Source organism: Pristiophorus japonicus, chromosome 32, assembly GCF_044704955.1.
Source record: "Pristiophorus japonicus isolate sPriJap1 chromosome 32, sPriJap1.hap1, whole genome shotgun sequence".
Taxonomy (NCBI): Eukaryota; Metazoa; Chordata; class Chondrichthyes; family Pristiophoridae; genus Pristiophorus; species Pristiophorus japonicus.
The window spans coordinates 8,949,424-8,961,477 of NC_092008.1; the positions used below are offsets into that span (position 1 = coordinate 8,949,424).

The 12,054-nt window shown below is 60.1% G+C and overlaps 1 protein-coding gene across 1 annotated transcript in view; it reads right to left on the bottom strand.

Annotated features, from left to right (window-relative positions):
- The window catches only part of LOC139240457 (filamin-A-like), a 144,614-nt gene that overhangs the window by 121,399 nt on the left and 11,161 nt on the right, over positions 1-12,054 (bottom strand).

Consider the following 12,054-nt stretch of genomic DNA (forward strand, 5'->3'; position numbering starts at 1 on the left):
GAGAGGGAGAGAAGGGATGCGAGGGAAGAACGAGGGGGAGGGAGGAGGAGTTGAGAGGGGAGGAGTTGAGGGAGACAGGAGGAGGAGGGAGAGAGGGGAAGGGGAAGGGGAGGAGGAGGGAGCGAGGGAGAGAGGGGGTGGGGAAAGAGGAGGAGGGGAAAAAGGAGGAGGGGAGAGGGGAGGGGGGAGGAGGGGGAGGGAGAGAGAAGTGGGGAGGGAGAGAGGAGGAGGTGGAGGGGAGAGGGAGGAGGGTGAGGGGGGGGGTGGAGAGATGAGACCTCAGGGTTCTCCTGGTCTGTACAGTTCAGTCCGGTGCACCCCGGGGAAAGGGCTATCTGACCTTGTGAGCCTTCGCTTGGGCAAGGGACAGAGAACGGACCCCAGCATGAATCACCCAACGAGGATTCACGAGAGGATGGGACTGGCTTGGGGGGGCCTGAGGGGTGGAGGGGAAACACGGTGTGGGTGACAGGGTTCCCTGGGGCCCCAGCAGCCATTCCGACTGCATCAACCCAGCCAGCTAATTGGCTGTGGTGGGCGGAGGAGATTCGTAGCCATGCCCCCTGTCCTGATCTGACCAGACTGCTTAACGACCCCCAGTCCCCCACCCCCCCGACCCGCCCCCAACTCTATCATGGCTGAGATCTCCTGCTAGGCATAGGCTCAGCCAATCGCCCGGCCTCAACTTGCAATCAATGGCCTGCTATTCGACCACGTAAGGCTGCACACAATCCTTTCTTCACCCAAGCAGGGAGGGAGGGGGTTAATTTATTAAGAGGGGGGGGGGACCCAATCCTTTTTGCAGGGAGGGGTGGGAGTGAGGGGGAAGTTAATTTGTTAGCGAGGGCGGGGGGGCTGATTTTAAAATGAGATTTCATTCATAAGGACCATGAGACAGAATCCGATTGGCAGGTTGCATTCGATGGGGGGGAGTCGGGAGGGCTTGTCCCAAAAGGATTTAAAGCAAGACTGATCCCACCCCGTCCCCCACCATACCAACCCTCCCCCCCCCTCAAAAAAAATCAATCTCGGGAAATCTCCACGTCTCCATGTCCCAATCCATCCCAGGCGAAAGCAAGTTCAGAAATGGAATTTTGGTCAACGGACGAAAGTTGTCAGCACCCCAGCCATTCCACTGTGGGAGGCTGGGGCTTATTTGCTCATTGAAGGGGCAAGATTTTGAATTCAAATCCTATTCCCCCACCCCAACCCCCTCGCACCCTTGCCATTCCTGTCCCTCACTTCAATTCCCCAACTCTTCCGGAGGCGATGAATCAGAGAATCACAGACATTTACAGCGCGGGAGGAGGCCATTCCGGCCCATCGTGACCCTCGCCGGCTGACCAAGAGCCATCCCGGCCTAATCCCACTTTCCCGCTCTGGGTCCGTAGCCCTGTAGGTTACGGCCCTTCAAGCTGCACATCCAAATGTGGTGAGGGTTTCTGCCTCTACCGCCCTTTCAGGCCGTGAGTTCCACCCCAGACCCCCACCGCCCTCTGGGTGAAGACATTTCCCCTCAAATCCCCTCTAAACCCCCCCCAATTACTTTCAATCTCTGCCCCCTGGTTGTTGACCCCTCCGCCAAGGGAAACAGGTCCGTCCTATCCACTCTATCCAGGCCCCTCACATCTCAATCAGGTCTCCCCTCAGCCTCCTCTGTTCCAAGGAAAACAACCCCAGCCTCTCCAATCTTTCCTCATCACAAAAATTCTCCCGTCCCGGCAACATCTCTCACTGGGCTACGGCTAGATGGCGAGCAGCAGCAGGCTATTTGGCTGTGGGAAGCATCGTTGACCCGTCCTCAGCCAATGACCAGTTGGGAGGGACGGGGGAAGGTTCCACTGGTCGGCCATTGATATTTTCATTCCCCTCCTCCCCCAACCCGCTGACCCTGCTGCCGATTGTGAGACCCCCCCAACACCCCACCCCCACCGATCACACCCTGGGCAGCAAAGGAACAGAAGGAGGCCGTTCAGCCCCTCGAGCCTGTTACATTAGGAACAGGAGGAGGCCCATTCAGCCCCTCGAGCCTGTTACATTAGGGACAGGAGGAGGCCGTTCAGCCCCTCGAGCCTGTTACATTAGGAACAGGAGGAGGCCATTCAGCCCCTCGAGCCTGTTACATTAGGAACAGGAGGAGGCCCATTCAGCCCTTCGAGCCTGTTACATTAGGAACAGGAGGAGGCCCATTCAGCCCCTTGAGCCTGTTACATTAGGAACAGGAGGAGGCCATTCAACCCTCGAGCCTGTTACATTAGGAACAGGAGGAGGCCATTCAGCCCCTCGAGCCTGTTACATTAGGAACAGGAGGAGGCCCATTCAGCCCTTCGAGCCTGTTACATTAGGAACAGGAGGAGGCCATTCAGCCCCTCGAGCCTGTTACATTAGGAACAGGAGGAGGCCATTCAGCCCCTCGAGCCTGTTACATTAGGAACAGGAGGAGGCCATTCAGCCCTTCGAGCCTGTTACATTAGGAACAGGAGGAGGCCCATTCAGCCCCTTGAGCCTGTTACATTAGGAACAGGAGGAGGCCATTCAGCCCCTCGAGCCTGTTACATTAGGAACAGGAGGAGGCCATTCAGCCCTTCGAGCCTGTTACATTAGGAACAGGAGGAGGCCCATTCAGCCCCTCGAGCCTGTTACATTAGGAACAGGAGGAGGCCCATTCAGCCCCTCGAGCCTGTTACATTAGGAACAGGAGGAGGCCCATTCAGCCCCTCGAACCTGTTACATTAGGAACAGGAGGAGGCCATTCAGCCCCTCGAACCTGTTACATTAGGAACAGGAGGAGGCCGTTCAGCCCCTCGAGCCTGTTACATTAGGGACAGGAGGAGGCACATTCAGCCCTTCGAGCCTGTTACATTAGGAACAGGAGGAGGCCCATTCAGCCCCTCGAACCTGTTACATTAGGAACAGGAGGAGGCCATTCAGCCCCTCGAGCCTGTTACATTAGGAACAGGAGGAGGCCGTTCAGCCCCTCGAGCCTGTTACATTAGGGACAGGAGGAGGCCGTTCAGCCCCTCGAGCCTGTTACATTAGGAACAGGAGGAGGCCCATTCATCCCCTCGAGCCTGTTACATTAGGAACAGGAGGAGGCCCATTCAGCCCCTCGAGCCTGTTACATTAGGAACAGGAGGAGGCCCATTCATCCCCTCGAGCCTGTTCCTCCATGCAATCAGGTCATGGCTGACCTGCGACCTCAACATCCATTTCGCTGTCTTTGCCCCATATCCCTCGCGACTCTTCGAATTGACCCCCAGGATCCACAGCCTTTTTGTGGGGAGAGAGTTGCAGATTCCCATTGCCCTGTGTGGGAAGAAGTGTTTCCCGACATCACCCCTGAACGGCCGAGCTCGAATTTGAAGGTGACGCCCCCTTGCTCTGGACTTCCCCTCCCCCCCCCCTCCCGCCCCACCAGAGGGAACAGTTTCTCTGTATCGCCCTTTCATAGTTTTAAACTGTACAACTGCACAGGGTATCGGTGAGGCCACACCTGGAGTACTGCGTGCAGTTCTGGTCTCCGTATTTAAGGAGGGATCTACTTGCATTGGAGGCAGTTCAGAGAAGGTTCACTCGGTTGATTCCGGGGACGAGGGGGTTGTCTTATGAGGAAAGGTTGAGCAGGTTGGGCCTATACACATTGGAATTCAGAAGAATGAGAGGTGATCTTATCGGAACGTGTAAGATTCTGAGGGGGCTGGACAAGGTGGATGCAGAGAGGATGTTTCCACTGATGGGGGAGACTAGAACTAGGGGGCATGGTCTTAGAATAAGGGGCCGCCCATTTAAGACTGAGATGAGGAGGAATTTCTTCTAGTGAATCTGTGGAATTCTCTGCCCCAGAGAGCTGGGGGGGCTGGGTCATTGAATATATTTAAGGCGGAGATAGACAGATTTTTGAGCGATAAGGGAGTGAAGGGGCGGGCGGGGAAGTGGAGCTGAGACCTTGATTGGATCAGCCGCGATCTTATTGAATGGCGGAGCAGGCTCGAGGGGCCGAATGGCCGACCAATGCTCCTATTTCTTACAAATGCTGGGTGGCCTGCTAAACTCGAGGTACTACAACTCAAGTTCCTGTTGACTCTCACGGCCTGGGATGGAGGCGGTTATTGGTGGGGGAGGGGGCGGGGTGGAGGGAGAGGAGGGGCCCCAGCCAGAATCTGCAGCTTTCAGGAAAGCAGGGTACAGAAGGCAAGCCTGGTCATCTCGTCCCGATATCTCAGTGGCTTTGTTTGGTGAGCAATTAATGCGGAGACAGTCAGGCGGCTGAGAGAGAGATAGCCAGCAACGCTTGGCCAGTGGGGAGGTCCAGGGGCAGATAGCCATCTCCCAGATGATTGTCCGCCTCAGTTAGGCGATCAGAGGCCAAGGGTCAGTCAACATCTCAAGGCACTGAAATACTTTTGGAGTGCGCTCACTGTTGTAATGTGGGAAACGCCAATTTGCGCACAGCAAGCTCCCACACACAGCGATGTGATAATGACCCGGATCATCTGTTTTTTAGTGATGTTGTTCGAGGGATACATATTGGGCCCAGGACACCGGGGAGAACTCCCCCCGGCTCTTCTTCAAAATAGTGGGCTTGGGATCTTATACATCCACCCGAGAGGGCAGACGGAGGCTCGGTTTCACGCCTCATCCGAAAGATGGCTCCTCCGACAGTGTGGCACTCCCTCAGTACCGTCCCTCCGGCAGTGTGGCACTCCCTCATTACCGCCCCTCCGACAGTGTGGCGCTCCCTGAGTACCGCACCTCCGACAGTGCGGCGTTCCCTCAGTACCGCCCCTCCGACAGTGCGGCGTTCCCTCAGTACTGCCCCTCCGACAGTGCGGTGCTCCCTGAGTACTGCCCCTCCGACAGTGCGGCGCTCCCTCAGTACTGCCCCTCCGACAGTGCGGCGCTCCCTCAGTACCGCCCCTCCGACAGTGCGGTGCTCCCTGAGTACTGCCCCTCCGACAGTGCGGCGCTCCCTCAGTTCTGACCCTCCGACAGTGCGGCGCTCCCTCAGTACCGCCCCTCCGATAGTGCGGCACTCCCTCAGTACTGCCCCTCCGACAGTGCGGCGCTCCCTCAGTACCGCCCCTCTGACAGTGCGGTGCTCCCTCAGTACCGCCCCTCCGACAGTGCGGCATTCCCTCAGTACTGCCCCTCCGACAGTGCGGTGCTCCCCCAGTACCACCCCTCCGACAGTGCGGCGCTCCCTCAGTACCGCCCCTCCGACAGTGCGGCACTCCCTCAGGACAGCCCCTCCGACAGTGCGGCACTCCCTCAGTACTGCCCCTCCGACAGTGCGGCACTCCCTCAGGACTGCCCCTCCGACAGTGTGGCACTCCCTCAGGACTGCCCCTCCGACAGTGCGGCACTCCCTCAGGACTGCCCCTCCGACAGTGCGGCACTCCCTCAGTACTGCCCCTCCGACAGTGCGGTGCTCCCTCAGGACTGGCACCGGGGCGGAGTGTCGGCCTGGATTACGGGGCTCGAGTTTGTGGAGTGGGGGCTCGAACCCACGACCTTCGGACTCAGAGTCGTTAGAAATCTAGAGAGCGCGGGGAAGGGGTCCACTGAACACAGAATTCAACTTGCCATCTGTGCCACCACTCACTCTCTCTTTTTGGAACCCCGACTATTTCAGTACTCGTCGAATGGGCAGTACTGAGGGAGCACCGCACTGTCGGAGGGGCGGTACTGAGGGAGCACCGCACTGTCGGAGGGGCAGTACTGAGGGAGCACCGCACTGTCGGAGGGGCGGTACTGAGGGAGCACCGCACTGTCGGAGGGGCAGTACTGAGGGAGCACCGCACTGTCGGAGGGGCAGTACTGCGGGAGCGCCATACTGTCGGAGGGGCAGTACTGAGGGAGCACCGCACTGTCGGAGGGGCAGTAGTGAGGGAGAGCCGCACTGTCGGAGGGGCAGTACTGAGGGAGCACCGCACTGTCGGAGGGGCGGTACTGAGGGAGCACCGCACTGTCGGAGGGGCAGTACTGAGGGAGTGCCGCACTGTCGGAGGGGCAGTACTGAGGGAGCGCCGCACTGCGCTGTCGGAGGGGCAGTACTGAGGGAGCGCCGTACTGTCGGAGGGGCAGTAGTGAGGGAGCGCCGTACTGTCGGAGGTGCAGTACCGAGGGAGCGCCATACTGTCGGAGGGGCAGTACTGAGGGAGCGCCGCACTGTCGGAGGGGCAGTACTGAGGGAGCCCCGCACTGTCGGAGGGGCGGTACTGAGGGAGCACCGCACTGTCGGAGGGGCGGTACTGAGGGAGCCCCGCACTGTCGGAGGGGCAGTACTGAGGGAGTGCCGCACTGTCGGAGGGGCAGTACTGAGGGAGCGCCGCACTGCGCTGTTGGAGGGGCAGTACTGAGGGAGCGCCGTACTGTCGGAGGGGCAGTAGTGAGGGAGCGCCGTACTGTCGGAGGGGCAGTACCGAGGGAGCGCCATACTGTCGGAGGGGCAGTAGTGAGGGAGCGCCGTACTGTCGGGAGGGGCAGTACTGAGGGAGCGCGCACTGTCGGAGGGGCAGTACTGAGGGAGTGCCGCACTGTCGGAGGGGCGGTACTGAGGGAGAGCCGCACTGTCGGAGGGGCTGTACTGAGGGAGCACCGCACTATCGGAGGGGCAGTACTGAGGGAGCGCCGTACTGTCGGAGGGGCGGTACTGAGGGAGCGCCGCACAGTCAGAGGGGCGGTGCTGAGGGAGCGCCGCACTGTCGGAGGGGCAGTACTGAGGGAGCGCGCACTGTCGGAGGGGCAGTACTGAGGGAGCGCCGTACTGTCGGAGGGGCAGTAGTGAGGGAGCGCCGCACCGTCGGAGGGGCAGTACTGAGGGAGTGCCGCACTGTCGGAGGGGCGGTACTGAGGGAGAGCCGCACTGTCGGAGGGGCAGTACTGAGGGAGCCCCGCACTGTCGGAGGGGCGGTACTGAGGGAGCGCCGCACTGTCGGAGGGGCGGTACTGAGGGAGCGCCGTACTGTCGGAGGGGCAGTACTGAGGGAGCGCCGTACTGTCGGAGGGGCAGTAGTGAGGGAGCGCCGTACTGTCGGAGGGGCAGTACTGAGGGAGCGCGCACTGTCGGAGGGGCAGTACTGAGGGAGCGCCGTACTGTAGGAGGGGCAGTAGTGAGGGAGCGCCGCACAGTCGGAGGGGCGGTACTGAGGGAGCGCCGCACTGTCGGAGGGGCGGTACTGAGGGAGCGCCGCACTGTCGGAGGGGCGGTACTGAGGGAGCGCCGCACTATCGGAGGGGCTGTACTGAGGGAGCCCCGCACTGTCGGAGGGGCGGTACTGAGGGAGCGCCGCACTGTCGGAGGGGCGGTACTGAGGGAGCGCCGCACTGTCGGAGGGGCAGTACTGAGGGAGCGCCGCACTGCGCTGTCGGAGGGGCAGTACTGAGGGAGCGCCGTACTGTCGGAGGGGCAGTAGTGAGGGAGCGCCGTACTGTCGGAGGGGCAGTAGTGAGGGAGCGCCGTACTGTCGGGAGAGGCAGTACTGAGGGAGCGCGCACTGTCGGAGGGGCAGTACTGAGGGAGTGCCGCACTGTCGGAGGGGCGGTACTGAGGGAGAGCCGCACTGTCGGAGGGGCTGTACTGAGGGAGCGCCGCACTGTCGGAGGGGTGGTACTGAGGGAGCGCCGCACTGTCGGAGAGGCAGTACTGAGGGAGCGCCGCACAGTCAGAGGGGCGGTACTGAGGGAGCGCCGCACTGTCGGAGGGGCAGTACTGAGGGAGCGCCGCACTGCGCTGTCGGAGGGGCAGTACTGAGGGAGCGCCATACTGTCGGAGGGGCAGTAGTGAGGGAGCACCGTACTGTCGGAGGGGCAGTACCGAGGGAGCGCCGTACTGTCGGAGGGGCAGTAGTGAGGGAGCGCCGTACTGTCGGGAGGGGCAGTACTGAGGGAGCGCGCACTGTCGGAGGGGCAGTACTGAGGGAGCGCCGTACTGTAGGAGGGGCAGTAGTGAGGGAGCGCCGCACAGTCGGAGGGGCGGTACTGAGGGAGCGCCGCACTGTCGGAGGGGCGGTACTGAGGGAGCGCCGCACTGTCGGAGGGGCGGTACTGAGGGAGCGCCGCACTATCGGAGGGGCAGTACTGAGGGAGCCCCGCACTGTCGGAGGGGCGGTACTGAGGGAGCGCCGCACTGTCGGAGGGGCGGTACTGAGGGAGCGCCGCACTGTCGGAGGGGCAGTACTGAGGGAGCGCCGCACTGCGCTGTCGGAGGGGCAGTACTGAGGGAGCGCCGTACTGTCGGAGGGGCAGTAGTGAGGGAGCGCCGTACTGTCGGAGGGGCAGTAGTGAGGGAGCGCCGTACTGTCGGGAGGGGCAGTACTGAGGGAGCGCGCACTGTCGGAGGGGCAGTACTGAGGGAGTGCCGCACTGTCGGAGGGGCGGTACTGAGGGAGAGCCGCACTGTCGGAGGGGCTGTACTGAGGGAGCGCCGCACTGTCGGAGGGGTGGTACTGAGGGAGCGCCGCACTGTCGGAGGGGCAGTACTGAGGGAGCGCCGCACAGTCAGAGGGGCGGTACTGAGGGAGCGCCGCACTGTCGGAGGGGCAGTACTGAGGGAGCGCCGCACTGCGCTGTCGGAGGGGCAGTACTGAGGGAGCGCCATACTGTCGGAGGGGCAGTAGTGAGGGAGCACCGTACTGTCGGAGGGGCAGTACCGAGGGAGCACCGTACTGTCGGAGGGGCAGTAGTGAGGGAGCGCCGTACTGTCGGGAGGGGCAGTACTGAGGGAGCGCGCACTGTCGGAGGGGCAGTACTGAGGGAGCGCCGTACTGTCGGAGGAGCAGTAGTGAGGGAGCGCCGCACTGTCGGAGGGGCAGTACTGAGGGAGTGCCAAACTGTCGGAGGGGCGGTACTGAGGGAGAGCCGCACTGTCGGAGGGGCAGTACTGAGGGAGCACCGCACTGTCGGAGGGGCAGTACTGAGGGAGCGCCGCACTGTCGGAGGGGCAGTACTGAGGGAGCGCCGCACTGCGCTGTCGGAGGGCAGTACTGAGGGAGCGCCGTACTGTCGGAGGGGCAGTACCGAGGGAGCGCCGTACTGTCGGAGGGGCAGTAGTGACGGAGCGCCGCACTGTTGGAGGGGCAGTACTGAGGGAGCGCCGCACTGTCGGAGGGGCAGTACTGAGGGAGCGCCGCACTGTCGGAGGGGCGGTACTGAGGGAGCGCCGCACTGTCGGAGGGGCGGTACTGAGGGAGCGCCGCACTGTCGGAGGGGCAGTACTGAGGGAGCGCCGCACTGCGCTGTCGGAGGGGCAGTAGTGAGGGAGCGCCGCACTGTCGGAGGGGCAGTACCGAGGGAGCGCCGTACTGTTGGAGGGGCAGTAGTGAGGGAGCGCCGCACTGTCGGAGGGGCAGTACTGAGGGAGCGCGAACTGTCGGAGGGGCGGTACTGAGGGAGCGCGCACTGTCGGAGGGGCAGTACTGAGGGAGCGCCGTACTGTCGGAGGGGCAGTAGTGAGGGAGCGCCGTACTGTCGGAGGGGCAGTACTGAGGGAGCGCGCACTGTCGGAGGGGCGGTACTGAGGGGCACTCCTCCTGGTGTCCTGGGGCCAATATTTATCCCTCAACCAGCATCGCTAAAACAGATGATCTGGGTCATTATCACACTGCTGTCTGTGGGAGCTTGCTGTGCACAAATTGGCTGCTGCGTTCCGTACATTACAACAGTGACTGCTCTCCAAAAAACCTCCTTCTTTGGCTGTCAGCGGCCTTGGGATGTCTTGAGATGATGAAAAGCGGTGGGAAAATGCATGTCTGTGTTTTGAGGAATGTGAGTGGACAAATGGCCAATGAGGTGGAATTCCATCTTGTTTCTTCTGAACCCAAATTCCAGGATTCCTTTGCCATCATCGTGAGTCAGCTCTGACTATCTGAATTCCACAGATGATACTCACATGCCGTCAGCATTTCAGGAGCCCAGGGTTCAACAAAAAGGATTTGCCCATTTATGACCATAGTCCTTATCTCAACCATCCCCACTCCCGTACTCTGCAATCCTTTCTGTTCCCCCTCCTTTCCCGGCCAAATTCCTGCACCGTCCACATCACTGACATCGCACGGTTTATCTGGAGCTCCCTGCCGGCACTCTATACCTGCCCTGGGAGTGTGTGATGGGGACAGTGTAGAGGGAGCTTTACTCTGTATCTAACCCCGTGCTGTACCTGCCCTGGGAGTGTTTGATGGGGACAGTGTAGAGGGAGCTTTACTCTGTATCTAACCCCGTGCTGTACCTGCCCTGAGAGTGTTTGATGGGACAGTGTAGAGGGAGCTTTACTCTGTATCTAACCTCCTGTACCTGCCCTGGGAGTGTGTGATGGGGACAGTGTAGAGGGAGCTTTACTCTGTATCTAACCCCGTGCTGTACCTGCCCTGGGAGTGTTTGATGGGACAGTGTAGATGGAGCATTACTCTGTATCTAACCCCGTGCTGTACCTGCCCTGGGAGTGTTTGATGGGGACAGTGTAGAGGGAGCTTTACTCTGTATCTAACCCCCTGTACCTGCCCTGGGAATGTTTGATGGGGCAGTGTAGAGGGAGCTTTACTCTGTATCTAACCCCGTGCTGTACCTGCCCTGGGAGTGTTTGATGGGACAGTGTAGAGGGAGCTTTACTTTGTATCTAACTCTGTATGATTCTGTGATTCTAAGTACTTTTTGAAGTGTAGTCACTGTGGTAATGTAGGAAAACCGCGGCCAATTTGTGCTTAGCAAGCTCCTACAAACAACATTGTGATAATGTGTCAGCCATGACTCAGTGGGTAGCACTCTCGCCTCTGAGACAGGAGGTCGTGGGTTCAAGTCCCACCCCAGGGACTTGAGCATAAATTGGTAGCCTGACAATATAATGCAGTGCTGAAGGAGTGCCACACTGTCATTATCACACTGCTGTTTGTGGGAGCTTGCTGTGCGCTAATTGGCTGCCTCGTTTCACACATTACAACAGTGACTATACTTCTAAAGAGACTTCATAGGCTGCAAAGCGCTTTGGAACATCTGGTGTTCATGAAAGGAGCGATAGAAAGACAAGCCTATCTTTTCTTTCATGACCAGATCATTTGTTTTTGTGATGTTGGTTCAGGCATAAATATTGGCCCCAGGACACCGGGGAGAACTCCCCCCTTCCAATAGTGGCCGTGGGATCTTTGACACCCAACTGAGAGAGCAGACAGGGCCTCGGTTTATCGTCTGATCTGAAAAACGGCACCTGCGACACTCCCTCAGTACTGCCCCTCCGACAGTGCGGCACTCCCTCAGTACTGCCCCTCCGACAGTGCGGCGCTCCCTCAGTACTGCCCCTCCGACAGTGTGGCACTCCCTCAGTACTGCCCCTCCGACAGTGCGGCGCTCCCTCAGTACTGCCCCTCCGACAGTGCAGTGCTCCCTCAGTACCGCCCCTCCGACAGTGCGGCGCTCCCTCAGTAACGTCCCTCCGACAGTGCGGCGCTCCCTCAGTACCGCCCCTCTGACAGTGCGGCGCTCCCTCAGTACCGCCCCTCCGACAGTGCGGCGCTCCCTCAGTACCGCCCCTCCGACAGTGCGGCGCTCCCTCAGTACCGCCCCTCTGACAATACAGCGCTCCCTCAGTACTGGTACCGGGGGAGTGTCGGAGCGGGTGACAACCACTGAGCCCTGGTTGACACCTAAGTGAGTCGAGAAATCCAGATCCTTCCCCATCGGCTGAAGAGTTTTCTCTCTGAGTGGTAAGGCGCTCAGCCTCAGGAAGTGTTTGAGAGTCAGTCAGATGGGCAAACATTTCCTGTCAAATCTCCCAGCTCTTTGTTTCTCTCTATTGTGGTTCATTCCATCCGCAAGGACCAGAAACAAGCATTGAATCCCAATGTACCCAACTCCTTCCCATTCACTCCCATTGTACACAATCCCAATGTACCCAACTCCTTCCCATTCACTCCCACTGTACACAATCCCAATGAACCCAACCCCTTCCCATTCACTCCCACTGTACACAATCCCAATGGACCCAACCCCTTCCCATTCACTCCCATTGTACACAATCCCAATGGACCCAACTCCTTCCCATTCACTCCCATTGTACACATTCCC